Genomic DNA, 6000 nt, shown 5'->3' on the forward strand with positions numbered 1-6000 from the left:
TCCTCCTGCACCAGATGAGAACAAATGCAGAGATCCACAATCAGACAATAGACAGAGTCACAGATCTTGCAATGCTCAGCTCTAAATGGGATCTCTCCCTCAAATTCTTCCAAGCAGGGCTCAGAAGCCTGCAGAAGAGGTGGTAGGAAGAGTGAGAGTCAGAGGGGATGGAGGACACCTAGGAAACAAGGCCCTCTAAACACAGCAGGACCGACGGCCACCTGAACTCACAGAGACCGTGGCAGCGTGCACAGGCCAGCACATGTCCTTATCAGATGGGGCCTTAGAACTGAAAGGAGAAGTGGACACAGCTCCATCCACAATCCAGAAGCTATATTCAATTAATAATCACTAGCATATAAAAAAATTAGTTTTCTCCAAGGCACTCTCACTATTGAAACAAATTACTCTTCAAAGTAGAGTGCCTGCCCTGCAGTAAATGGACAACAAAATAAACTCAAGAGCACCTTTGGAGGTCTTCGTCTCATAGTGTTGTGTCATGGCATTTTTTTCCAACCTTACAGGTCCTTTGTGTGTATATTGTGGTTCTCAGTTTCTCAGTTTTGTTTTTATGGGATTCTTGTGGGTTTGAACAGGTATGTTTCTGTGTGTATATGTGTGTTTCTTGTGCTGAAGGGGTTAAACTCTCCCACCTTCACAACTGAATTTAGGTTTCAGTTCTCTTTAAAAAAAAAAAGAGCCTGCACAATGCTCTCAGGGTCATTGCCGTCTTGCACAGGTGAGCGACCCCACATATGCTGGAATATTAATAAACACTCTATGCTCTTACACACCAATTGAGTCTGTGGTCTACCTCATCTTTTCCTCGGACCCTGCAGTGCTTTTCCTTTGTCCTCTTCCTTCTGTTTGTTTTCTTTGTCCTATTCTAATTAGTTTCTTTTAGCTTTTCCTTACCTTATTATTATTCCTTACTGTTGGTTTTCTAACAAGAAACAGAAAGATGGTGGATGGGAGGGGAGGTGGAGAACAGGGAGAAGTTAAAAGGAATCCTATAATATAAATTCCATTTTGTAAGGCTTCTCTTAACTAACTTATCACTTTTATTCCTCATTCATCCATTACATAATATGATTTGCTCTATTTTATTGTTCCATTTGTGAATTGTTCCATTTTATTGCTGATTAGCCTTCCTTTGTATGCAATGAGCTTATTGATGGTTTTTATGATAGATCGTGTCTTGGCTTTTTAGATTTTTTCAAATAAAGATGTGTTATGGATATACATGTACATGTCTTCTTGTAGATAAATCTGTTATTTTTCTTGTGAATTTGCCTGAAGGTTGAATTTATTTGTGATAGGATATATTAGGTATATATAATTATAAATTACCATATAATGTTTTCTACATGTGTGTATAATGTATGTTTAATGTGTCCATTCTCCCCATTTCCCTTCCTTATCCCTGCCTGCTTCCTGTTGATTTCCTTTCTCTTCCCGCCTAATCTGCTTCCATTCTCACAGGTGAGGGGTTATTAGACTTCTTACAGGAGCCTCACCAGGAGCTTCAGCACTGGAGAAAGCTCTCACTTCCCCAGCAACCAACAGGTCACTGTCTATAAGTCCTCAGGATGGGTGGGGCCTTGGGAACTTCTCCCACCTTTATGGCTTAATGTTGACAGGCTCAGGTCTGGTGTAGGTAGAAACCCAGTGTGCTAAAAATTCACGAAGGCTGGAACATAAAACAGAACAGAACAAAGAGTTCTTGAGTGCCATGGCCATGTTGTGCTCTGAAGGCAACATTGCTCCACAATCCATCTCTTCCTCCAGTGTGACATACTTTCTGCTTCCCATTGTCTTGTTTCCGGTCATCACATTCTCAGCAAGACTAGAATTTTAAGTCATTGCAGTATTGCATCTTAGAGGGGTGTATAGCTTTTTAATTGTGGCTTTTATTTATGCATGATTGAATTTGTAATGGACTTTTGACATGTACAAACTGGCAATTTTATATATTTATTTCATCAAATGTTCAAGATGTTTCTCATTTTTCATTAGGATATCTTAACTAATTTATATTATCGAATTGAGGCATTATTTATAGATTTTGTACATATATCCTTCATGAGATACTTATATAAAGAAAACATTTTTCTCTATTTTTTATTAGTCTATCACTTTTAATGTCTGAACTTTAAACAAAATTTATATAAATCCAATTTAATATGCTCTAAAATAGGGCAACTACATTATTTTATACAAATTTCACAAATGCAATCACAAGGTTTGTTAAAGGAGTGAAAGGCAGAAAAAGAGAGTCAAAGGACAAATTGATCATGATATAAAGTCAGAAGCAACTTATAAAGAGCCCCAGTTCCAGTTTGCCTTCGCTAAATACTGCTCCTTAGACAAGAGGGAGAAAAATACATCCATGAAATTTCAACAATACTGTTTTCAGAACAAGATTGTGTAATGACGACACCAGGTGATAAGCCCACATGGACAGGAGCATGCAACAATAATGAACGATAATGAAGAGATCATGATCACAGAAGTGAGAGGGGACATGGGAGGAGTCGAAAGGAAGAGGGAGGGACAAGAGCAATATAGATGCCTGTGAAGTTATGAACAAAATTTAAAAATTACCCTATCAAGAAGTGAGAGAAGAAGTTGCTGACTTTGAAAAAGTCAAGAGAATTCTCTTCTACGGTTTCCCAAAAGAAGCCCAGCTTTTACGACATTTTTCCCTTTAATGTTGCAGGTCTGTAGTTTAGAATAGCAAAGGCATATAGCGCATTTCTGTTGTTTTATACCATGGAGTAGTCTATGGTTTATTTATTTAATTATTTTATATGTACATGTTTAGCAGGTACGTGTGTGCATCACATACATTCAGTGTTGGCAGAGACCAGAAGAAGACATCAGAACCCCTTGACCTGGAGTTTAGGTGGTTGTCAGCCCCCATGTGGGTGCTGGGAATTGAACTCAGGTCCTCTAAAAGAGCATCAATGCTCTTAACCACTGAGTCACCACTCTGGCCCTGTCTTTTAAAAAAAAATAGTGACTATAGAATATTTACATAACTTTATATAATAAAGGATGTTTTCATTTTTAAGCAAATATGGGGATAATAATTCATTATTGGGAAAATTAAGAAATCCCACTAGTGAAAAAATACATTTTTAATATTTATAATATAAATATTCAATATAAAATTATCAAATATTTCCATATTAGTATGATTCTATGCAACCAATGTATGAATTGTTTTCATGTATATTTGAAAATTGAGAAACTGTCAGTGAAAAGTGATGGAAAAGGCAAAGAAAAATTTGGAGACTGAGTTGTAAAGTTTATTCTTCAGTATCAAGAATCTAGAACATGCTAATGTTATTTACATGGACTTGGTGCATGTTTATATAAACTGACCAAAGGGCACTAAAGCTACAGGAACACTCAGAGACATCTAAGATTTCTGTCTCAACAAACTGCATAATTTGACTCTAGATGAAGCTCCCATGGGACACAATGTCTAAAGGCTATTAAAACACACAAGATACGCTCCTCCCCAAGGGAAATGGCACAAGTCCTGCCCCTTGGTGAAAACGGGAATGGAGGGTTCACTCCATGCCAGTGACTTCCTGGGAATTTGAGAGCACAAATGTTTTCGTTTTCCTCTCGCTCGCGTATTTCCCTTCTGAAAGTGTGCTCACTTTCTTCTGAGTTCTTTCCATCACTCCTGTGAACCGAAAAGAGACTCCACTCTGGTGAGTTGACAACTGCAGTGGCTTAGGGAGGAAGAATCCCACATCACGTGGCTTCTAGTTCTCTCAGTGTCTGAGAGACCTGTCTGTGGGAGAGGGGACCTTTCTGAGACCAGTGATTCTCTCTAAAAAATTTTAAAGTCACCTTTATTTATCTGTGTGTGTATGGATGTGTGCATGCATGTATGTACGCCTGTGTTTGCACACATGCAAATATGCACACACGCATACACATACGCACATGCATATGCATACATTTGTGCCATGGTGCACATTTGGAGGTCAAAGGACAACTTTTGAGAGTAAGTCTCTTCCTTCATTGTGTGGGTTCTAGGGATCCAAGGCAGATCAAAAGGCTTGGCATCAAGTGCTGTTACCTGCTAAGCCATCTCCCTGGCCCCACACCAATTTACTCTATGATGAGGCAGTGGGCACTTAATAGGAAGCTACTGATTTCAAGTTAGAACAGTTAGTGTACCCAGAAAAACTCCCAATATCTCAGCAGAGGTCTTTTGGCAAAAGAATTGAGTTTACAGTATGTTCTGACTAAACCAAGATCCCTTGGCACTGATGCTTTGACCCTTCACAGTTTCAGTGATGAGTTGTTGTTTCTCTTCCTCTTTGATGTATTTCCCATGACTCTTCCTTGAGACTGGAAAGGCAAATCTATGCTCTGATGGGCTGAACTTAAACTTCCTAAATTACTGAGATGTTTTGACTTTGTGAGGCTTCCAGAGTTTACTTGTTTATCAGTCAAAGGAGATCACATAGCCATTATTTAAGGGAGAACATTCTGGAATATCTGCTGTTGCACATTGTTCAAAAAAGTTCTGTGCTCTTGGCAGTTTATTCTGCACTAGGCAGTGGACTGGGACTTAGAAAACCCACTCACAGGGCCTGTGTTTGTCAATGTCCGCCTGCATTTCTTCAGGTGGTCTCAATGTGGTCACCTCGGCTGCTCAAGGCAAGTGCCAATGACAAACTGTAAAAGAGTAGCTCACTTATGTAAAGCACTGACTGGGGACCTAGAAGACACATCACAAGGCCTAGGAGGCCCTAGTTTCCTTTTCCTGGGCAGAAGACTACAGATCTTCACCAGGTCTTAGTGCAGAACTGTTATGAATTTCTGCCAAGTCACTTCCCTGCCCTGGAATGGCTTTGAAACTTTACTCTGGCTAATTGCTTAGGTCTTGGATAAGTGCCAGCTCTCTTTGACCTTTGCCTTTGTATGACTCAGAAGCTATAGATCCTCAACAGTGGGGGACTTCCTGGTATCGATGGCCCAATTATCATTCACTTCTACCTGAAAGATAAACTCCTCTTTCCAGCAGACCAGAAAGGAAAACTGTGAGGCAGAACTTCTCTATGATTCTTTACTTTTGCCCTAGTAGATGAGGCTCAGCAGACACTTTGCCTGGATAAACTCCTCTGTCAGGCTTTTTGGTTATGGAGGCTTCCTCCACACTGGCAGTGGAAGTGTCTCTTCTGCTAACCAGGGAGAAGCGAGATCACTTAAGACTTAGCACATAGGCCCTCCAGGCCTAAAGTTTAGGACTTTTCCAAAAGCATCCTTTGGGTTCATTACTTTCTCCTAAAGGTGGGTTAATAGTGCTTCCCTCTTCCCATGTGTCTTCTGAATGATGCACGCTCTTGTATTTGCATCCTCAAAACCCATAAACTAAATCCAACCACATTTCAGTCACTGAAGTGGGAGTTCCCACAGCACCCAGCATGAGAACCTGCTCTTTCATTCATTTTTTTTATTTTTTTAAATATTGTATTTCATAACAAATCCATATCCAACTCCCTTCCCTCCTCCTGCCCCCTCCACTTTCTTTCCCCTCAGCTCCCATCCCATACCCCATCCACTGCTCAGAGAGGGTAAGGTTCCCATGGGGAGACAATGAAGTCTAGCACATTACTTTGAGGCTCTCCTTGCTATATCTAGGCTGAGCAAGGTATCCCTCCAGAGAGAATGGGTTCCAAAAAGCCAGAACAAGCAGTAGGAATAAATCCTACCCTCTCTGCCAGTGGCCCCACAGTCTGCCCCAGCCATACAACTGTCATCTGCATTCAGAGGACCTAGTTTGGTTCTATGCTAGTTCCCTCGCTCTCAGGCCAGGCATGAGTCCCCACCATGGTCTTGGACTCTTTGCTTGTATTCTCACTCCTCCCTCTCTTCAACTAGACTTTGGGAGCTCAGCCCAATGCTCTGCTGTGTTTATCTGCATCTGCTTCCATTAGTTACAGTCATCCATTCTTCTTTCATGAGCTTCCT

Source organism: Microtus ochrogaster, unplaced genomic scaffold (assembly GCF_000317375.1).
Source record: "Microtus ochrogaster isolate Prairie Vole_2 unplaced genomic scaffold, MicOch1.0 UNK73, whole genome shotgun sequence".
Lineage (NCBI taxonomy): Eukaryota > Metazoa > Chordata > Mammalia > Rodentia > Cricetidae > Microtus > Microtus ochrogaster.